At 48.4% G+C, this 23,681-nt stretch overlaps 1 protein-coding gene across 2 annotated transcripts in view; it reads right to left on the bottom strand.

Moving 5' to 3' along the window:
* Positions 1-23,681, bottom strand: part of PIK3R4 (phosphoinositide-3-kinase regulatory subunit 4) — a 148,236-nt gene that overhangs the window by 78,200 nt on the left and 46,355 nt on the right. The gene's annotated exons all lie outside the window — the stretch shown is intronic.

The following is a 23,681-nucleotide window of genomic DNA, read 5'->3' as shown; positions in this document are numbered from 1 at the left end:
AATATTCATGTGTGGGTCTTCCAGAGGGAGTGGAGGGCAACAATGCTGTATCCTATTTAGAGCACTGGATACGTGAACTAGTCCCATCTGAGACGCTCACACCGTTCTTCTCTGTTGAGCGAGCCCACCAAGTCCCAGCGTGGCCCCCGTCACTGGGGTCGAATCCAAAACCTCTCCTGTCCTGCTCGCTCCGCAATGGATTCTACATTGCGGGATGTCACATTTGCTCTTCTCTCCTTCCCACCCCTTTTCTCACCTAACCTCTCCCACCCCTCCTGCCCCCCCTCCCCCCTTTCCTATCATTCCCACCGGATTACGCTGACTGCTAAAACGCTGTATAAATCCCACTGTAGTGTTATGAAGCACGCTTTGCCAAATATCCTATTATTGCCTGCACACTTACTGTATCTGGGGCTTCTACTGTTGGACTCACTCAACAAGCCCCTTTGAAGGTACTTTCTTCCTCATTCCTAGTTGGGCAAGACTGCCAAGTTCAGTAGTTTCCCTCTGCTCTTATGGTATTCCTATCCTCTCCTGTTGCGCCAATTGTTGGTTTTCAGCCATATTTGTTTGTTGCCGGATGGAGCTAAGCCTTTTGCTTCCCTCCTGCGGACTGCCTGCTAACTGTAGGGTGCCCCGTGGCTGCTCTGTGAGCATATGCATTGTTAAACCCCACCATCCATTAATGTCCACCACTAACATCTTCACCTGGAATGTGAGAGGTAAACACATGCCCGTGCGCCGGTACTCCATCTACTCATACCTTAAAAGGTACTCTGCACACATTGCGCTTTTGCAGGAAACCCACCTCACACCTCCAGAAGCCACTAGGCTGCAGCGGCGCTGGAGAGGAATACTATTTGCAACTCATTTCTCCTCAAATGCGAGGTGGAGCTCTTATATGGATTAGGCCGGATACTCTCTCTGTGGCCAACAAGCATGATATCGAAACCGAAGTCTGCTTCGTGTTTGTGCGCGGGCGCTTAGGTGGTCGCAAACTCTTATTAAGGTCACTTTGTGCATCAAAAACTGAGCAAACTCCCTTCCTTAACAGGTTGTCTGGCATCCTCTCTCGTTGGAGTGGACTTCAGTGGCTCATACGCCGAGATTTCAATAGTGTCATCGACTCAGGGCTTAATCGATCCTTTCCGCCATTGCCCACTGCTCCCGTGATATACGCTGCACGCTCACTACGAGACTGGGTCCAGCACTGGCAACTGACGATTAAGGTAAACTCATTCTTCTATGTTCCACACCAATTGCATGTACGACTAGATAGAATCCTCTGCATCCACAATCTGGCACCCACAGTGCTGTACACGGACTACTTGGGTCAAACCCATTCCAATCACAACCCACAATATTTACAGCTGACGTGGGAAAATTCGGTTCCTGTCATCCCCACTTGGTGACTATGACCTGAGACACTGAAGGATATCCCCTTCTGGACATCTCTGAGCACTGCCATAATCGAATAGATTGGTTGTAATGACGGCACTGCATCCTCAAGGCTTCTTCAATAGGATGCATTTAAGGTCACCATATGGGGGTCATACCTTATGCACGCCATGGAACATCCATCCATCGAAGCAACTTAACTCAATTGGAAGGTGCACTTTTACTAAATGAAACTCACGCAATACACGACCCGAAGGAGCGGTGCAAGCTCAAAGATAGGCACAGAGAACATGCGCCATTGCTGGAGAAACTGCACTGCCTCAACTATGCAGCACACTCGGTTCACACACACACAAGCCGCAGCAGACAGGTCGGGCCGGTTGTTGGTCTGGCTGCTACGTCAGGAGTAATCTAACATCCCTATTGTGGCACTGCAGTCCACTACAGGAACCCTACTACATACCCAGCATGAGATACATGACAAGCTCATGCACTGATGTGTCAGCAGACTCCGCGGACTTTGATGCATTTTTCTCCCCACTCTCCCTGCCTTGTCTCAGGACTAAGCAGTGAGCAGAGCTGGATGACCCTATAACGTCATTTGAGATACAGGGAAGCATACACGCCCTGGCTACTAGCAGAACTCCAGGCTCTGGCAGCCTCCCGGCAAAATTTTATAAAGCCTACGCCCCCCTGATTGCTTCTCATCTGCTGAGAAAATACGAGGAGGCCCTGTCTGCAGCTACCCTGACTGCTTCCCAGCGTGAGGCCTTGCCAATTTCCCTCCCTAAGTCTGGCAGAGACCCAACGGAGATGGGCTCCTATGGACCACTAGCGATGCTCAACACAGATTACAAAATCCTGGCTAAAACCTTAACAAGACGATTAGCACCCTTGGTACTAAAGCTGGTCTATTCGGAGCAAAACGGATTTGCACCAGAGCACAGTACTTCTTTGAATCTCAGGCATTTCTTCTGTGTTGTGGAATATTCAACACAAACCTGGCATGGTTGTCTTGTACTGGATCTTAAAAAGGCCTTTGATTTGTTGGAATGGCCTTTCCTGACCAAGGTACTGCATCAATGTGGTCTCGGCCCCCGCTTTCTGCGATTAGTGCAGTTGCTACATGCCTTACCCCTGATTAGAGTCAGAACTGGCTCTGCCATCTCGGGCCAATTCGATATGCAGGGGGACCCACAAGGGCTGTCCCTTTTCCCATTGCCTTTTTCATTGTCGATGGAGCTACTGGCAGTGGACCTCCGGTGTCAGGGAGAGGTATGGGGCATCCCACTAGGCGACGGGTCACACATTGTGTCCCTTTGTGTAGACAACCTCTTCCCATACTTCAGAGACATCTCCGATATCTCTGATGAAATTGCTGAAACACTGCAGCGTTTTGCCTCCTTGGCTGGTCTGGTCATGAACTGGGTGAAGTCATGCTAATTCCCTTTCGCACTGGAATTGCAAGATATGTGTCTCGTGCTCACTGGTGTACCCGTCCTTTGGCAGCCCAAGACGTTTCCATACCTGGGTGTTCTTATATACCACTCTATGGAAGACCTATATGATGGGCATCTCAAGCACGCAATCACATCTATCCGGGCCCAGATGACTTTTCGGCAAACACTGCCACTGTCAGTGATGGAGCGAGTGGCCCTCCTGAAGAAGATGGCGCTCCCCCAGATTTTATATTATTTCTCCAATTTACCTATATAAGTCCCGACTAAGTTCTTTAGGGAATTTGATCCCAGGATCAGGGAATTCATCTGGAACAGGGGCTGCTGTAGATTAGCACTAGCAATATAATATGTGTCATCAGATCAGGGTGGTCTTGCAGTGCCGAATCTGGAACAATATTATTTAGCCTCTCAATTACAATGGGTGTCTAGGTGGCTCTCGGGCCTGCAGTTGTCGGAGACGGCTACCATGTTGCCACCTATGACGCTATCCAAGGTGACCCATCTGATCACGTGCACCAGACTCCCTCCTACTGGGCGTTGCACACCGATGTTATCGTCTGAGTCTCCATCACACATGTGCAACGGTTCCTTATGTGCCAGTCCTAGCCTTACTGGGCACACCTACGAATGCCACGGTCAAATACACAGAAGAGCTGGAAACCTGGTACGCTGCAGGACTACACACGTTGGGACATCTATATAGCGAAGGCACTCTGACCCCTTTGGACGTACTGAGGGATGACACTGGCTTATCGCCGGGAAAATTTCTTCTATACAACTCTGTATCAGGGTTACTGGCACAGCACTTGGAGGACCTATAATTGAACCCTCGAACTACTTGATGGTACAAGATCAGCAGGTTATGGGAATGGGTAGGCACCTGGTGTGTTGGCTAGTTAACTCACCGCAAGCTCACACTACATCCACACATGCCGCCATGCGCTCGTTGGGAAGGCAACTTTGCTCGACCTTGTAAGGATAAAGAATGGGCTGAAGACCTGGAGGGCCCCACTAGCCTACCACGCAATGCAAGATTTTACCTGATTCAGTTTTATATACTACACAGGGCCTATCTCGCCCCGCTAAAATTAACAGATACTTCCACTGCACTGATGCAACCTGCCTTTGATGCGCTCTGGTTGTGGCAGACCTGCTGAATATGCTGTGTTCCTGCCCCTCTCTGAACACTTATTGGCAAGGTGTATCAGCCCGGCTCTCCATTTGCACAACACACCCACCACTGCAAACATGGGAAGTATGCATATTGGGTATAGCTCCTAGGGCCAAGAAACATAAAGCGACCTCAAGGTTCCAAGACCTAGGCCTTCTGACGGCTAAAATCTTTTTCACCAGAAGCACTGGAACTCCCCTTGCTTGAACCGTGGATGCAGTCCCGACGGTGTGGCACTGAGCAGAGAGGATAACATGCGGCTGCACAAGGACCCATTCGCTTACAGCTGGGATGCAATACTGTCTGAGCTTAGTGCGCTGAAGCAAGAGGCAAAAGGAGACACCTAGGATGGAGGACAATGCCCTTGTTGGCATGGTTACCCCCCCTGACTTTTTGGTTGATATTGATGCTGAATTGACTGAGTGTATGCTGGGCTCCTGCTAACCAGGCCCCGGCACCAGTGTTCTTTCCCAAAAACTGTACCATTGTTCCCACAATTGGCACACCCCTGGCACACAGACAGTTAAGTCCCTTGTAAAAAGGTACCTAGGGTACCAAGGGCCCTGTGGCCAAGGAAGACCCCCAAGGGCTGCAGCATGTATTATGCCACCTGTGGGGGACCCTTCACCAAGCACACTGCCATTGCAGCTTGTGTGTGCTGATGGGGAGAAATAGACAAAGTCGACATGGCACCCGTTTCAGGGTGCCATGCACACAAACCACTGCCTGTGGCATAGGTAAGTCACCCCTCTAGCAGGCCTTACAGCCCTAAGGCAGGGTGCACTATACCACAGGTGAGGGCATAGTTGAATGAGTTACAGTGTCTAAGTCTATTGTTAGACATTGTAAGTGCAGTATGGCCATACTGAGTATATGGGCTGGGAATTTATCACTACAAACTCCACAGCACTATAATCGCTTCACTGAAGTCTGAAAAGCTTGGTATCAAACTTCTCAGCACAATAAACTAACACTGATGCCATTGATGGATTTATTGAAAAATGCACCTAGAGGGCATCTTAGAGATGCCCCCTGTCTTTTAGCCAAACTTCTAGTGCAGGACCCGCTGGTCTCTGCCAGCCTGCCACTTCCAGACGAGTTTCTGACCACATGGGATGAAAGCCTTTGTGCTCTCTGTGGCCAGAAACAAAGCCTGCACTAGGTGGAGGTGCCTCACACCTTAGGCCTCTTGTTATAGTGCCCCAGGGCACTCCAGCTAGTAGAGATGCCCGCTGTAGGAAAGTACCCTCTTTCTTGGCATGGTCAACCCCATTTTCTGCCCGTTGTCAACCTGTTTGACTGTGTCCACTGGGATCCTGCTAACCAGGACCCCAGTGGTGATGCTCTCTCCCTTAAAACTTATTAAATGTACCTTTTTCTCCCCACATGTGGCACGCTGGTCCCCCATGTACGTCCCTAGTATATGGTACCCAGCGCATTGGGGTACCAGGGGATCCCCAGGGGCTGCAACCCATGGGGAGCCCATGCAAAATGTTCTGCAGGCCTGCCATTGCAGTCTGCATGAAAGGGTGCATGCACCCTTATCACTACAGGTCACTGCACCAGGTCACTGTAAGTCACCCCTATGGCAGGCCCTCCTAGCCCAGAAGGCAGGGTGCAAGTACCTGTGTGTGAGGGCACCCCTGCACTAGCAGAGGTGCTCCCACAAACTCCAGTTCCATTTTCTTGGACTTTGTGAGTGCGGTGATGCCGTGTTATGTGTGTACTGGACATAGGTCACTACCTATGTCCAGCTACATAATGGTAACTCCAAACCTAGGTATGTTTGGTATCAAACATGTCGGAATCATACCCCAATACTGTTGCGAGTTTTTGGAAGTATGATCCCATGCACTCTGGGGGCTCCTTAGAGGGTAGTATTGCTACCACCAGTCTTCTAGGGTTTTCCGGGTAGCCCAAGCTGCTGCCACCCCTCAGACAGGTTTCTGACCTCCTTCTGCTTGATCTGATCATGCTCAAGAAGGCAGAACAAAGGATTTCCTTTGGGAGACCGAGGTAAAACCCTCTCCCTTTGGATATAGGTGTGACTGGCTTGGGAGGGGTAGCCCCCACAAGCCACTGGTATGCTTTGAAGGGCACATTTGGTGCCCTCCGTGCATAAACCAGTCCACAACTGTTTAGTAACCCCCCCAGTCCCTGCTCTGCCGCGAAATTGGACAATGGAAAGGGAAGTGTCCACTCCTCTGTCGATCACCACCCTCCAGAGGGTACCTAGGTTCTGCCTTCTTGAAGCCCAGGTTGGCAGGGACCTCTGGGAGCATCTGAGTGGCCAGGCCAGGCAGGTGACGTCAGAGGTGGCCAATTCCTCTTTCAGGGCTATTTAGGGTCTCTCTCTTGGATGGGTCCTCAGATTCGGCTTGCAAGATTCCAGCAGAACTCTTCTGCAACCTTACTTCGATTTCTAGCTACTGGAACCGCGACTGAACCCTCAAGGGACAGACAATCTGCATTCACAAAAAAGACTCTTTCTCCTCTGGGTGCTGCCTTTCCTCCTGTGGGCTATCTGTATTGCTGAGGGTCCCCTCTGACTCCCCCTCCTGGATTGAGTCCTCCTGGGCCCTGCTGGTCCCCAGCAGCACGACCTTCCACCAACCGCAATATTTGTCTTTGCCAAGGCTTGTTGGTGGAATTCCTGAACCGACACCCGACTGCAATTCTCCTTCCAGCAAGGAACGTCATCTGCATCTCTCAGAAACTCCTCTTCGGCTCCGGGGGTGCAGTGCTGACCTTCTTCTCATCACTGTCGACCTACTCCTGCAACTACAGTTGGGTGACCAGTAGCTCCTAATCCTCCTGGACTCCCCTGTGACTCCTGCACTTGGTCCCCTCTCGCCACAGGTCTTCCTCTCCACCACTGGTTTCTTGCAGCCTTGCCCGGGTGTCTTCTTTTCTTCTTTTTGGTTGGTTTGTTGAAATTCCAGTGATTTACTCCTGCCTTCCTGGTCGCTGGGGGGGTACTGTGTTACATCTGTGGTGTTCTAGTACTCCCAGCTCCCCTCTACACATTCCACTTACCTAGTTGGAGAGCCTGTGTTCGCATTTCATTTTTTTTAGTATATGGTTTGGGCTCCCCTTAGGGTCACTATTGTCTAACTGCATTTGCACTGTTTTCTAACCTTTTCTATGCCAATCACTGTTTACTATTGTATATAATTAGTAATTTGCAGTATTGTGTGACCAAAAATAAAGTACCTTTATTTTTGCACAACTGAGTGTTTTCTTTCATGTGTGTAAATGCTGTGTGACTACAGTGGTATTGCATGAGCTTTGCATGTCTCCTAGATAAGCCGTGGCTGCTCATCCACAGCTACCCCTAAAGAGCCTGGCTTCTAGACACTGTCTACACTTCACCAATAAGGGATACCTGGACCTCGCATAAAGTGTATTTACCTTATGTACCCACCACACACCAGGCCAGCTTCCTACACCCGCCCCTAGGACAGAGCCCCAATGTTGGCAGCAAGTCCAGCAGGAAAATTAGGGAAAACAGGGAGGAGTGACTACTTCAGCTAGGGCCACCCCTAAAGGGGTCCAGCGCTGAAGTGACCCCCTTCCTGCAGAATCCTCCATCTTGAGTTGGAGGACAGGGACCAACAGGGTTAGGAATGTGCCCCCCTTCCCAAAGGGAGTGGGTCCAAGAAGGATGTAGCCATCTCCAGGGACAGAAGCCATTGGCTGTTGCCCTCTGACCCCTGTAACGCCCCCTAAATCTAGTATTTAGGGGCACCAATGAACCTACCTTGTCAGGTTCTGGGTGACCTCAAGAAGAAGACAAGAAGAAAGAAGGACTGCTAAGCTGACCCCAGCAGAGAAGACTGAAGACATCAACTGACTTAGCGCCAGCCCTACAGGCCTATCTCCAGCTTCTGAAGCCCTGCAACAAGAAGATGACGCATCCTGCAGGACCAGCGACCTCTTAAAAGTCTCAAGACTGCCTGCACCCCAGATGACCAAGATCTCCTATAGACAGCGGCCCTGTCCAGAAGGAAACACCAACAAAGAACTTCAGAACAGCCCCATTTCTGAAAGACCTGCCTACTCTACATCCACCGCCACTGTCCAGGTGGCCCAACCGGCTAGAGATGGTTCCCAGGCGATTCTGACCTAGTGTCCAACCTGGATTGATCCCTCCTGTCCAACACGACAATGCCGGCAGGCAGCCTAAATCGGGAGGACCTCCCTGAGCGCGAGAGAACCGGACGAAGATAGCCGATGCCCAAAAGTACCACTGCATCTGCAGCCCCCTGGCCTTGGGAAATCTGACCACCGGTCCAGCGACATCCAGCAGGCTGCCCTCCTCATTGTCCAGCCTTTGGTTTTCCTGAACCGACCCCCTTGGACTTAGCCTGGAGCACCTTTTGTGACCCCCAAGGTCCCCATATAAGAAAGCATTGGGTGCCCAATGCTGTGTTTGCACCCTGCCCGCACCTGCACCGCTGACGGTGTGTGTTTGGTGCTGACCTGTGGCACCCCTGGTGCGCCTCTAAACCTCCCAGGTCTGCCCTCCAAAGACACGGTTACTTACCTGCAAGCAGGCCTGATTCCAAATGCCCCTAGTCTCCATAGGAGCCCATGTCCAATCGACCTCAACTTTGACCTCTGCTCCCGGCTGGCCCCATGTTGCTAGTAGTGGGTGTTTGGGGTTAAAATGAACCCCAGCCTGTGGACATCCTCACCCCCAGAGACTGGCACTGTAAGTCTTGTACTTGTTCTGAAAAATGCAGTCAACTTCTAAAACATATATTTCCTATTAATTTGAAAACTGTATAACTTGCCAAATTGAAACAAAGTTATATTGATATATATGTTGGATACTTACTTGCAAATGTACTTACCTGCAACTTGAATCTTGTGGTTCTAGAAATAAAGTAACAGAATATATTTTTGCTACACAAAAACCATTGGCCTGGAGTTAGTCATTTTATTGCCCATGTGTGTAAAACAAATGCTTTGTACTACCCTCTGATAAGCCTAACTTCTCGACCACACTACCACAAAAGAGAGAATTAGTATTATCTATTTTAGCCTCTGTTAAGCCTCTGGGGAACCCCTTGACTCTGTGCACACTATATCTCATTTGATATAGTATATACAGAGCCAGCTTCCTACCTTCTGCTACAGAAGTGTGGCACAATAGTTAGAGCGGCAGACCCTGATGCAGAGATCTGGCCCGGGACCATGGTTCAATTCCCACCTCGGTGGGTCTTGGGCTCAATTCCCTTGGACTAGATAATTCTCGCCTTGGTGCCTAATCTAATTGATGGGTCCCACTCTGTAACTCTGGGCAATAGCTTGCTTAATCTCCACAACGGTTCTCACAGCACTTGGATGCCTGGCTTCACCCTGGGGCTGTCCAGGAGTGGGCGCCTCACAGGGAAAAAGCCAGGAGGGCTTCCACAGCGGTATGCGTACAACGCCTTGAGACCCTAACAGGTGAGTAGTGCGCTATACAAGTGCGAAGTTTACAGTTTTCACCAGATCCATGAGATTTACAGGGGTGCTGAGGTGGTCTGGACAAGCCCCTCGGGCCCTGCCTGAGGCCCTATCACCCGACCTCACTCTCTGTCATGGTCTGGTTGGGCCATGCTTGCCTCGGCCTGGCCACTGTGGTGTTGAGGTGCCTGGCTGGATGGGGCGGATTGGGGTATACTGGAACAGAAATGGCAGATATGGGCTCCAGTTGCAACTTTGTTGTTATTTTTATGTTTCACGAAAATACAGATTTTTTCCTTCTTTATTGTAAAGCTATGAATAATCAATCATTAAGAGATTACTTCTGTCTGCCTACAATTCTGCATTGCGGCACACCCTGATGGCCGGGGATACATTTAGACCTTTGGTGCAGGCAAGTTGCTTTCACTGCCTTGCATGCCATGCTTGCAGTTAACTGGCCTATGTACCTATGTAGCTGAATAAAAAGATTAAAAACAATATATATATATATTGTGTCAAAGCAGCTGAATAACTGGAAGAAAATGTCAGAAGCACATGAACAATAGTCATCTTTGTGGGGATTCCGGTGCTGCTACAAATTTTCAATAATGTCTCTCCTAGATATTGTTGCTTTAAAGTAAACATTAAAACAGTAATCATGTGCTTCTCCACATGCCCGTCATCTACCTATGTGCCGCTAACTGACCCAACAAAAGTATTGCATACCTATTCAGTCATGCATGGTAGTAGCACAGGCTTTGTCATTGAAGAGCACACTGTAAGATAACAGGAATACCCACAGGTTCCCAGATTTTCCTCCTGCTCTGCCATCACAACTAACTAAGAAAATATTTCACAACAGAGCATACTGGATGGAGAAGACAGCTTCCAGCTGATGGCTGGAGAACCCTGTGCACTTTACCCCTGCTTACCCATGATAAAATACCCAAGCTCCCCCTTTCAACGTGATGAAACTGGCATACCCCTTAACTGGCAAATCTAACTTACCTATACATCCCTGGTATATGGTACAAAGAGTACTCAGACCTGTAAGTTAAATGTCACCAGTAGACTGTAACACCTGTTGTGCTACCCACTACAGTGACAGTGCAAACATGACTGCAGGCCTGCCATCTGTAGCTTGCCCATTGCAGTTTTAAACTGCAAATTTCACCTGCTAAAATAACCCCATTTGACAGGTCCAAACCTTCCTTTTACATATTTGTAAGTCACCCCTACGAAGGCTTTAATGCCCATAAGGCAAGGTGCATGGCATTCAAAAGTAGCACGTGTAGGAATTTAATGTTTAACATGTCCTTACAGTGAAAAAGCTCCAACAGCTCTTTTCACAATAGCTAGGCTGGTTTTCCATAGAAAACACAGGGTTCCATTATTAAATTTAATAATGCTAATGTTGGTAATGAAACAGCTAGAAAAGTTATTAAACAACTATTTTAATAGTGATTAAAATTCAATTCAATGGTGAAGTCTGATTCCTTATAAGTATTAAGCATAAGGTACGTTTAGAAAGATACCTTTTCCCCTCCTACAGCCTGGCAGGATGAACAGAGGAGTTGAGCACACGAACTTGATATGAGGCCTCCGCTGTCACAGACAAATATTAGCGGACACCTAGGCAGGGCAGGCATCTTCCTTTGCCCTTTGCAATTCTACTGGAGTGCTGTTTGCTACAACAGAGCCCTGAAGGACTAGACCTGTTCCCTCTTACGCCCAGAACAAGGAATTGGGCTCCAAAGGTCAGCTGACTTGTCATCCAACTCCCCAAGCTAACCATTGGCAACTGGACCTTACTATTTGCTTCTGCTTGACAACCTGTGACCCTCTAAGTGCCTCCCCCGAAGTCCTGGGAGGCCTTCAGAAGTATACTATTGTGGCACATCGGGAACTAAAATACTAAATTCAAATGAGGACTTTTTTCACCAGGATAAACCTGATTGGTGTATCCAACCTGCACTCCCTCGAGGTAAGCATTAAATTATACCTAGTTTCTAGTGTACAGCAACCACTTACTATCAATGGAACTTTATGCTTCATGGTGCTATTCCTACTTATTATCTCTGGTTGCCCTGGTTGGATTTTTATCATTTTGGTGTCATTTTACTGTGTGCCATAGCTACCAGGGGATTAAGCTGAGGGTATTTTAGTGACTTTGAAGGTTCATTCTGACAAGGGATGTAATTATTCCATGAGGTTAGCAGTCACCCACCCTAATTGATGAACCACGTTTTCACAGTTACTATACATTCAACTATTCAAAGAGGAACTGTTAGTTATTTAAATAACTAAGTCTTCTGCGTTTCTCTAAAAGCTCCTGAGTTTTATTAGATTTACTGGCAAGTAACTACCTCACTGCAGAGCATGCAAGATCACCAAGTATTTAGATGAGACAGAAACAGGTGTGTTTGGAAGGGCACATATACTGCACAATGTTCCAACAGAAGCAGAGAAAACATGGCATATATACTGTTTAGGAGAACAAACAATGTAAAGGGAAGAATTTGCAGAACTTAGTAACAGGTTGTGTTCATGGCCATACCTAAGAAGGATAAATATCCACTGGAAAGCCTTTTCTACAGCTTTTCAGAGATCGAACTCACCCACCCCTACTGATAGAAAGTGGACATGTAGATGATGCCTAGGTTTAAGACTTATCTATAGCGTATACACATTTTTATCTACACATGAGGTATTATGTTCATGGAGCAGGCACGCATCCTAAATGCCTTCTGTGGTGGGTGCAGAAAACGTTTGAATAATACTCAACAGAACGGCTTGACATTTCAGAGCTTGTTATTTAGCCTAGAGGATTTACCAATGGCTGGCATCTTAAACAAACACTTAATGTACAACCAATTGTCGTAGGTACCCTATCATGATCATGTTTTTTTTCTTAAAGGCATTTGTGAATACCATTACAAACTAAACACAGAGGGCAGATCGCTTTGTAGTGATGAGAACAGCCTGCAGCTGTATGTAGATGATGATCTCTTAACCATCAAGAATACTTCTTTAATTATTTAAAACACATGACTTCCAGAAATTTACAAAGTGCCCTAAGGGTATAATGTCAATGAGGTCAGAACCAAACTGTTCCTACTTCACACAGTGAATAAAGGAAATATGTAAAAATGTAAATATTTGATGTCTACTCTGGTCTACCCAATTGTGATCAGAATTTTCAATCTATTGATATTAAGAATTCAGAGAGTCATTCTAGGAAGTTGGCTCTGTATGTGCTATTTCAAAGTAAGGAATAGCATGCACAGAGTCCAAGGGTTCCCCTTAGAGGTAAGATAGTGGCAAAAAGAGATAATACTAATGCTCTATTTTGTGGTAGTGTGGTCGAGCAGTAGGCTTATCAAAGGAGTAGTGTTAAGCATTTGTTGTACATAAACACAGCCAATAAATGAGAAAACACACACTCAGAGACAATTCCAGGCAATAGGTTTTTGTATAGAAAAATATCTTTTCTTAGTTTATTTTAAGAACCACAGGTTCAAATTCTACATGTAATATCTCATTTGAAAGGTATTGCAGGTAAGTACTTTAGGAACTTTGAACAATCACAGTAGCATATATACTTTTTACATAAAACACAATAAGCTGTTTTAAAAGTGGACACTGTGCAATTTTCACAGTTCCTGGGGGAGGTAAAGTATTGTTATTTTTAACAGGTAAGTAAGTCACTTACAGGTCTCAGTTTTTGGTCCAAGGTAGCCCACCGTTGGGGGTTCAGAGCAACCCCAAAGTCACCACACCAGCAGCTCAGGGCCGGTCAGGTGCAGAGGTCAAAGAGGTGCCCAAAACACATAGGCTTCAATGGAGAGAAGGGGGTGCCCCGGTTCCAGTCTGCCAGCAGGTAAGTACCCGCGTCTTCGGAGGGCAGACCAGGGGGGTTTTGTAGGGCACCGGGGGGGACACAAGTCCACACAGAAAGTACACCCTCAGCAGCGCGGGGGCGGCCGGGTGCAGTGTGTAAACAAGCGTCGGGTTTCCAATGGGAGTCAATGGGAGACCAAGGGGTCTCTTCAGCGGTGCAGGCAGGCAAGGGGGGGGCTCCTCGTGGTAGCCACCACCTGGGCAAGGGAGAGGGCCTCCTGGGGGTCACTCCTGCACAGGAGTTCCGTTCCTTCAGGTGCTGGGGGCTGCGGGTGCAGGGTCTTTTCCAGCCGTCGGGAAATAGAGTTCAGGCAGTCGCGGTCAGGGGGAGCCTCGGGATTCCCTCTGCAGGCGTCGCTGTGGGGGCTCAGGGGGGACAACTTTGGTTACTCACAGTCTTGGAGTCGCCGGAGGGTCCTCCCTGAGGTGTTGGTTCTCCACCAGTAGAGTCGGGGTCGCCGGGTGCAGTGTTGCAAGTCTCACGCTTCTTGCTGGGATTTGCAGGGGTCTTTAAATCTGCTCCTCTGAAACAAAGTTGCAGTTCTTTTGGAGCAGTGCCGCTGTCCTCGGGAGTTTCTTGTCTTTCTTGAAGCAGGGCAGTCCTCAGAGGATTCAGAGGTCGCTGGTCCCTTGGAAAGCGTCGCTGGAGCAGGTTTCTTTGGAAGGCAGGAGACAGGCCGGTAAGTCTGGGGCCAAAGCAGTTGGTGTCTTCTGTTCTTCCTCTGCAGGGGTTTTTCAGCTCAGCAGTCCTCTTCTTCTTGTAGTTTCAGGAATCTAAATTCTTAGGTTCAGGGAAGCCCTTAAATACTAAATTTAAGGGCGTGTTTAGGTCTGGGGGGTTAGTAGCCAATGGCTACTAGCCCTGAGGGTGAGTACACCCTCTTTGTGCCTCCTCCCAAGGGGAGGGGGTCACATCCCTAATCCTATTGGGGGAATCCTCCATCTGCAAGATGGAGGATTTCTAAAAGTTAGAGTCACTTCAGCTCAGGACACCTTAGGGGCTGTCTTGACTGGTCAGTGACTCCTCCTTGTTTTTCTCATTATTTTCTCCGGCCTTGCCGCCAAAAGTGGGGGCCGTGGCTGGAGGGGGCGGGCAACTCCACTAGCTGGAGTGTCCTGTGGTGCTGGCACAAAGGGGTGAGCCTTTGAGGCTCACCGCCAGGTGTGACAGCTCCTGCCTGGGGGAGGTGTTAGCATCTCCACCCAGTGAAGGCTTTGTTACTGGCCTCAGAGTGACAAAGGCACTCTCCCCATGGGGCCAGCAACATGTCTCGGTTGTGGCAGGCTGCTGGAACCAGTCAGCCTACACAGATAGTCGGTTAAGGTTTCAGGGGGCACCTCTAAGGTGCCCTCTGTGGTGCATTTTACAATAAAATGTACACTGGCATCAGTGTGCATTTATTGTGCTGAGAAGTTTGATACCAAATTTCCCAGTTTTCAGTGTAGCCATTATGGTGCTGAGGAGTTCGTGTAAAACAGACTCCCAGACCATATACTCTTATGGCTACCCTGCACTTACAATGTCTAAGGTTTTGCTTAGACACTGTAGGGGCACAGTGCTCATGCACTGGTGCCCTCACCTATGGTATAGTGCACCCTGCCTTAGGGCTGTAAGGCCTGCTAGAGGGGTGACTTATCTACACTTGCATAGGCAGTGAGAGGCTGGCATGGCACCCTGAGGGGAGTGCCATGTCGACTTACTCATTTTGTTCTCGCCAGCACACACAAGCTGGCAAGCAGTGTGTCTGTGCTGAGTGAGGGGTCTCCAGGGTGGCATAAGACATGCTGCAGCCCTTAGAGACCTTCCTTGGCATCAGGGCCCTTGGTACCAGGGGTACCATTTACCAGGGACTTATCTGGATGCCAGGGTGTGCCAATTGTGGATACAAAAGTACAGGTTAGGGAAAGAACACTGGTGCTGGGGCCTGGTTAGCAGGCCTCAGCACACTTTCAATTCAAAACATAGCATCAGCAAAGGCAAAAAGTCAGGGGGTAACCATGCCAAGGAGGCATTTCCTTACACAACCCCCCCCCCCCCCAAACGAAAGAGGATGAGACTAACCTTTCCCAAGAGACTCTTCATTTTCTAAGTGGAAGAACCTGGAAAGGCCATCTGCATTGGCATGGGCAGTCCCAGGTCTGTGTTCCACTATAAAGTCCATTCCCTGTAGGGAGATGGACCACCTCAACAGTTTTGGATTTTCACCTTTCATTTGCATCAGCCATCTGAGAGGTCTGTGGTCAGTTTGAACTAGGAAGTGAGTTCCAAAGAGGTATGGTCTCAGCTTCTTCAGGGACCAAACCACAGCAAAGGCCTCCCTCTCAATGGCACTCCAACGCTGCTCCCTGGGGAGTAACCTTCTGCTAATGAAAGCAACAGGCTTGTCAAGGCCATCATCATTTGTTTGGGACAAAACTGCCCCTATCCCATGTTCAGAGGCATCTGTTTGCACAATGAATTGCTTGGAGTAATCTGGAGCTTTTAGAACTGGTGCTGTGCACATAGCTTGCTTCAGGGTGTCAAAGGCCTGTTGGCATTCTACAGTCCAGTTTACTTTCTTGGGCATTTTCTTGGAGGTGAGTTCTGTGAGGGCTGTCACAATGGATCCATATCCCTTCACAAACCTCCTATAGTACCCAGTCAAGCCAAGGAATGCCCTGACTTGAGTCTGGGTTTTTGGAGCTGCCCAGTCCAGAATAGTCTGGATCTTAGGCTGGAGTGGCTGAACTTGGCCTCCACCTACAAGGTGTCCCAAGTAAACCACAGTTCCCTGCCCTATCTGGCATTTGGATGCCTTGATAGAGAGGCCTGCTGATTGCAGAGCCTTCAAAACCTTCCTCAGGTGGACCAGGTGATCCTGCCAGTTGGAGCTAAAGACAGCAATATCATCAAGATAAGCTGCACTAAAGGACTCCAAGCCAGCAAGGACTTGATTCACCAACCTTTGGAAGGTGGCAGGGGCATTCTTTAAACCAAAGGGCATAACAGTAAACTGATAATGCCCATCAGGTGTGGAGAATGCTGTTTTCTCTTTTGCTCCAGGTGCGATTTTGATTTGCCAGTACCCTGCTGTTAAGTCAAAGGTAGTTAAGAATTTGGCAGCACCTAATTTGTCAATCAGCTCATCAGCTCTAGGAATGGGATGGGCATCTGTCTTGGTGACAGAATTAAGACCTCTGTAGTCCACACAAAACCTCATCTCTCTCTTTCCTTCTTTGGTGTGAGGTTTGGGGACTAAGACCACTGGGCTAGCCCAGGGGCTGTCAGAGTGCTCAATTACTCCCAATTCCAGCATCTTGTGGACTTCCACCTTGATGCTTTCCTTAACTTGGTCAGACTGTCTGAATATTTTGTTTTTGACAGGCATGCTGTCTCCTGTGTCCACATCATGGGTAAACAGGTGTGTCTGACCACGGGTTAGGGAAAAGAGTTCAGCAAACTGCTGTAGGACCTTCCTACAGTCAGACTGCTGTTGGCTAGAGAGGGTGTCTGAATAGATCACTCCATCCACTGAGCCATCTTTTGGGTCTGATGAGAGGAGATCAGGGAGAGGCTCACTCTCAGCTTCCTGGTCCTCATCTGTTACCATCAACAGATTTACATCAGCCCTGTCATGGAAGAGCTTAAGGCGGTTCACATGGATTACCCTCTTGGGGCTCCTGCTAGTGCCCAGGTCTACCAAGTAGGTGACCTGACTCTTCCTCTCTAGTACTGGGTAAGGGCCACTCCATTTGTCCTGGAGTGCCCTGGGAGCCACAGGCTCCAAAACCCAGACTTTTTGCCCTGGTTGAAATTCAACCAGTGCATCCTTTTGGTCATACCAAAACTTCTGGAGCTGTTGGCTGGCCTCAAGGTTTTTACTTGCCTTTTCCATGTACTCTGCCATCCTTGAGCGAAGGTCAAGTACATAGTCCACTATGTCTTGTTTAGGCTCATGAAGAGGTCTCTCCCAGCCTTCTTTAACAAGAGCAAGTGGTCCCCTTACAGGGTGGCCAAACAGAAGTTCAAAGGGTGAGAGCCCTACTCCCTTCTGAGGCACCTCTCTGTAAGCGAAAAGCAGACATGGCAGGAGGACATCCCATCTCCTTTTGAGTTTTTCTGGGAGCCCCATGATCATGCCCTTTAATGTCTTGTTGAATCTCTCAACAAGGCCATTAGTTTGTGGATGATATGGTGTAGTGAACTTATAAGTCACTCCACACTCATTCCACATGTGTTTTAGGTATGCTGACATGAAGTTGGTACCTCTGTCAGACACCACCTCCTTAGGGAAGCCCACTCTGGTAAAGATACCAATGAGGGCCTTGGCTACTGCAGGGGCAGTAGTCGACCTAAGGGGAATAGCTTCAGGATACCTAGTAGCATGATCCACTACTACTAGGATGTACATATTTCCTGAGGCTGTGGGAGGTTCAAGTGGACCCACTATGTCCACTCCCACTCTTTCAAAGGGGACCCCCACCACTGGAAGTGGAATGAGGGGGGCCTTTGGATGTCCACCTGTCTTACCACTGGCTTGACAGGTGGGACAGGAGAGGCAAAACTCCTTAACCTTCTGGGACATGTTGGGCCAGTAGAAGTGGTTGACTAACCTCTCCCACGTCTTGGTTTGTCCCAAATGCCCAGCAAGGGGAATATCATGGGCTAAGGTCAGAATAACCTCTCTGAAACTCTGAGGCACTACCACTCTTCTAGTGGCACCAGGTTTGGGATCTCTTGCCTCAGTGTACAGGAGTCCATCCTCCCAATAGACCCTATGTGTTCCATTTTTCTTGCCTTTGGACTCTTCAGCAGCTTGCTGCCTAAGGCCTTCAAGAGAGGGACAGGTTTCTTGTCCCTTACACAACTCTTCCCTTGAGGGTCCCCCTGGGCCTAAGAGCTCAACCTGATAAGGTTCCAACTCCATAGGCTCAGTTCCTTCAGAGGGCAGAACTTCTTCCTGAGAAGAGAGGTTCTCTTTTTCTTGTTGTGTTGCAGCTGGTTTCCCAGCTGACTTTCCTTTCCTCTTGGTAGGCTGGGCCCTTTTTCCAGACTCCAGCTCTACTTTTTCACCCTGTGCCTTGCACTGTGCCCTTGTCTTGACACACACCAGTTCAGGGATACCCAGCATGGCTGCATGGGTTTTCAGTTCTACCTCAGCCCATGCTGAGGACTCCAGGTCATTTCCAAGCAAACAGTCTACTGGGATATTTGAGGAGACCACCACCTGTTTCAGGCCATTGACCCCTCCCCACTCTAAAGTTACCATTGCCATGGGATGTACTTTAGTTTGATTGTCAGCATTGGTGACTGGATAGGTTTTTCCAGTCAGGTATTGGCCAGGGGAAACCAGTTTCTCTGTCACCATAGTGACACTGGCACCTGTATCCCTCAGGCCCTCTACACTTGTCCCATTAATTAAGAGCTGCTGCCTGTATTTTTGCATGTTAGGGGGCCAGGCAGCCAGTGTGGCTAAATCCACCCCACCCTCAGAGACTAATGTAGCTTCAGTGTGACACCTGATTTGCTCTGGGCACACTGTTGATCCCACTTGGAGACTAGCCATTCCAGTGGAGTTGGAGTTTGAAGTGGTATTTTTCTTGGGACAGGCCTTGTCTCCAGTTTGGTGTCCAGACTGACTACAGCTACGACACCAGGCCTTTTTGGGATCAAAGTTTTTACCCTTGTACCCAGAATTGTTTTGTGAAGAGGCTCTGGGCCCACCCTCCTGTGCAGGTTTTTGGGGGCCTGTAGAAGACTCTTTACTATTTTTGTTTTTGGCTGTCTCACCACCTTTCCCCTGGGGAGGTTTTGTGACCCCTTTCTTTTGGTCACCCCCTGTGGAAGTTTTGGACACCCTAGTCTTGACCCAATGGTCCGCCTTCTTTCCCAATTCTTGGGGAGAAATTGGTCCTAGGTCCACCAGATGCTGATGCAGTTTATCATTGAAACAATTACTTAACAGGTGTTCTTTCACATATAAATTGTACAGCCCATCATAATCACTTACACCACTGCCTTGAATCCAACCATCTAGTGTTTTTACTGAGTAGTCTACAAAGTCAACCCAGGTCTGGCTCGAGGATTTTTGAGCCCCCCTGAATCTAATCCTATACTCTTCAGTGGAGAATCCAAAGCCATCAATCAGGGTTCCCTTCATGAGGTCATAAGATTCTGCATCTTTTCCAGAGAGGGTGAGGAGTCTATCCCTACACTTTCCTGTGAACATTTCCCAAAGGAGAGCACCCCAGTGAGATTTGTTCACTTTTCTGGTTACACAAGCCCTCTCAAAAGCTGTGAACCATTTGGTGATGTCATCACCATCTTCATATTTAGTTACAATCCCTTTAGGGATTTTCAACATGTCAGGAGAATCTCTGACCCTATTTATGTTGCTGCCACCATTGATGGGTCCTAGGCCCATCTCTTGTCTTTCCCTTTCTATGGCTAGGATCTGTCTTTCCAAAGCCAATCTTTTGGTCATCCTGGCTAACTGGATGTCCTCTTCACTGGGGTTATCCTCAGTGATTTCAGAGAGGTTGGTCCCTCCTGTGAGGGAACCAGCATCTCTGACTATTATTTTTGGAGTCAGGGCTTGAGAGGCCTGGTTCTCCCTAGATAGGACTGGTGGGGGGGAATCACCCTCCAAGTCACTATCATCATCCTCTGTGTTGCCATCCTCAGAGGGGTTGGCTCTTTCAAACTCTGCCAACAGCTCCTGGAGCTGTAGTTTGGAAGGTCTGGAGCCCATTGCTATTTTCTTTAGTTTACAGAGTGACCTTAGCTCTCTCATCTGAAGTTGGAGGTAAGGTGTGGTGTCGAGTTCCACCACATTCCCATCTGTGCTAGACATTATGCTTCTAAAAGTTGGAATACTTTTTAAGAATCTAAAGACTAGTTCTAGAATCTAATTCAAACTTTTACCAAACTTTTAAACTCTAAAAGAAATGCTAACAGGGACTAACACAAGGCCCTAGCAGGACTTTAAAGAATTTAGAAAAATTTCAAATTGCAAAAATCTATTTCTAATGACAATTTTTGGAATTTGTCGTGTGATCAGGTATTGGCTGAGTAGTCCAGCAAATGCAAAGTCTTGTACCCCTCCGCTGATCCACCAATGTAGGAAGTTGGCTCTGTATGTGCTATTTCAAAGTAAGGAATAGCATGCACAGAGTCCAAGGGTTCCCCTTAGAGGTAAGATAGTGGCAAAAAGAGATAATACTAATGCTCTATTTTGTGGTAGTGTGGTCGAGCAGTAGGCTTATCAAAGGAGTAGTGTTAAGCATTTGTTGTACATACACACAGGCAATAAATGAGAAAACACACACTCAGAGACAATTCCAGGCAATAGGTTTTTGTATAGAAAAATATCTTTTCTTAGTTTATTTTAAGAACCACAGGTTAAAATTCTACATGTAATATCTCATTTGAAAGGTATTGCAGGTAAGTACTTTAGGAACTTTGAACAATCACAGTAGCATATATACTTTTTACATAAAACACAATATGCTGTTTTAAAAGTGGACACAGTGCAATTTTAACAGTTCCTGGGGGAGGTAAAGTATTGTTATTTTTAACAGGTAAGTAAGTCACTTACAGGTCTCAGTTTTTGGTCCAAGGTAGCCCACCGTTGGGGGTTCAGAGCAACCCCAAAGTCACCACACCAGCAGCTCAGGGCCGGTCAGGTGCAGAGGTCAAAGAGGTGCCCAAAACACATAGGCTTCAATGGAGAGAAGGGGGTGCCCCGGTTCCAGTCTGCCAGCAGGTAAGTACCCGCGTCTTCGGAGGGCAGACCAGGGGGGTTTTGTAGGGCACCGGGGGGGACACAAGTCCACACAGAAAGTACACCCTCAGCAGCACGGGGGCGGCCGGGTGCAGTGTGTAAACAAGCGTCGGGTTTCCAATGGGAGTCAATGGGAGACCAAGGGGTCTCTTCAGCGGTGCAGGCAGGCAAGGGTGGGGGCTCCTCGGGGTAGCCACCACCTGGGCAAGGGAGAGGGCCTCCTCGGGGTCACTCCTGCACAGGAGTTCCGTTCTTTCAGGTGCTGGGGGCTGCGGGTGCAGGGTCTTTTCCAGCCGTCGGGAAATAGAGTTCAGGCAGTCGCGGTCAGGGGGAGCCTCGGGATTCCCTCTGCAGGCGTCGCTGTGGGGGCTCAGGGGGGACAACTTTGGTTACTCACAGTCTTGGAGTCGCCGGAGGGTCCTCCCTGAGGTGTTGGTTCTCCACCAGTCGAGTCGGGGTCGCCGGGTGCAGTGTTGCAAGTCTCACGCTTCTTGCGGGGATTTGCAGGGGTCTTTAAATCTGCTCCTCTGAAACAAAGTTGCAGTTCTTTTGGAGCAGTGCCGCTGTCCTCTGGAGTTTCTTGTCTTTCTTGAAGCAGGGCAGTCCTCAGAGGATTCAGAGGTCGCTGGTCCCTTGGAAAGCGTTGCTGGAGCAGGTTTCTTTGGAAGGCAGGAGACAGGCCGGTAAGTCTGGGGCCAAAGCAGTTGGTGTCTTCTGTTCTTCCTCTGTAGGGGTTTTTCAGCTCAGCAGTCCTCTTCTTCTTGTAGTTTCAGGAATCTAAATTCTTAGGTTCAGGGAAGCCCTTAAATACTAAATTTAAGGGGGTGTTTAGGTCTGGGGGGTTAGTAGCCAATGGCTACTAGCCCTGAGGGTGAGTACACCCTCTTTGTGCCTCCTCCCAAGGGGAGGGGGTCACATCCCTAATCCTATTGGGGGAATCCTCCATCTGCAAGATGGAGGATTTCTAAAAGTTAGAGTCACTTCAGCTCAGGACACCTTAGGGGCTGTCTTGACTGGTCAGTGACTCCTCCTTGTTTTTCTCATTATTTTCTCCGGCCTTGCCGCCAAAAGTGGGGGCCGTGGCCGGAGGGGGCGGGCAACTCCACTAGCTGGAGTGTCCTGTGGTGCTGGCACAAAGGGGTGAGCCTTTGAGGCTCACCGCCAGGTGTGACAGCTCCTGCCTGGGGGAGGTGTTAGCATCTCCACCCAGTGCAGGCTTTGTTACTGGCCTCAGAGTGACAAAGGCACTCTCCCCATGGGGCCAGCAACATGTCTCGGTTGTGGCAGGCTGCTGGAACCAGTCAGCCTACACAGATAGTCGGTTAAGGTTTCAGGGGGCACCTCTAAGGTGCCCTCTGTGGTGCATTTTACAATAAAATGTACACTGGCATCAGTGTGCATTTATTGTGCTGAGAAGTTTGATACCAAACTTCCCAGTTTTCAGTGTAGCCATTATGGTGCTGAGGAGTTCGTGTAAAACAGACTCCCAGACCATATACTCTTATGGCTACCCTGCACTTACAATGTCTAAGGTTTTGCTTAGACACTGTAGGGGCACAGTGCTCATGCACTGGTGCCCTCACCTATGGTATAGTGCACCCTGCCTTAGGGCTGTAAGGCCTGCTAGAGGGGTGACTTATCTATACTTGCATAGGCAGTGAGAGGCTGGCATGGCACCCTGAGGGGAGTGCCATGTCGACTTACTCATTTTGTTCTCGCCAGCACACACAAGCTGGCAAGCAGTGTGTCTGTGCTGAGTGAGGGGTCTCCAGGGTGGCATAAGACATGCTGCAGCCCTTAGAGACCTTCCTTGGCATCAGGGCCCTTGGTACCAGGGGTACCATTTACAAGGGACTTATCTGGATGCCAGGGTGTGCCAATTGTGGATACAAAAGTACAGGTTAGGGAAAGAACACTGGTGCTGGGGCCTGGTTAGCAGGCCTCAGCACACTTTCAATTCAAAACATAGCATCAGCAAAGGCAAAAAGTCAGGGGGTAACCATGCCAAGGAGGCATTTCCTTACAGTCATTCAGAGACTGGAGATGCAATTCCTCTCCCTGCTCCCCTAGGAGCATGAAATATATTGATTGAATGAAGGCATGAACAAAATACCACGTACTGGGCACAAACGCAAATTGTTTTGCTCCCAACTATTTATCAATCTTATCTCAGTGAGCATTTTAGCTGATGGATAAGAGGCTGCAAACCACGTATTATCCTCAAAAACACAATGTTCAGGATCAATACATAATACAGACACAAAGTGAACCTTTAAAAAATAGCACTCAGAAAAATGAGACAAACAAAGAATATAAGTTAGAAGAACCAACAGGAGTCATAAAAAGTGGAATGCAAGAGAAGATGTGCTAAAATGTATAACATGAATTAATGTTGTGATGAACTCTGGTGCAGGCACATTTCTGCTGGCATCTTTTTTACTTAGGAAAATTTGCGGAAATACATTTGAGGTATAGAAATTATTTTAAATTAAAAAGCTACACCACAGTAGATTAAAATGTTAATAAATACTTGGA

This window comes from Pleurodeles waltl, chromosome 10 (assembly GCF_031143425.1).
Source record: "Pleurodeles waltl isolate 20211129_DDA chromosome 10, aPleWal1.hap1.20221129, whole genome shotgun sequence".
NCBI classification, from domain to species: Eukaryota; Metazoa; Chordata; class Amphibia; order Caudata; family Salamandridae; genus Pleurodeles; species Pleurodeles waltl.
The sequence above is the reverse complement of the archived record's forward strand: the minus strand, read 5'-3'. Positions and strand labels throughout refer to the sequence as shown.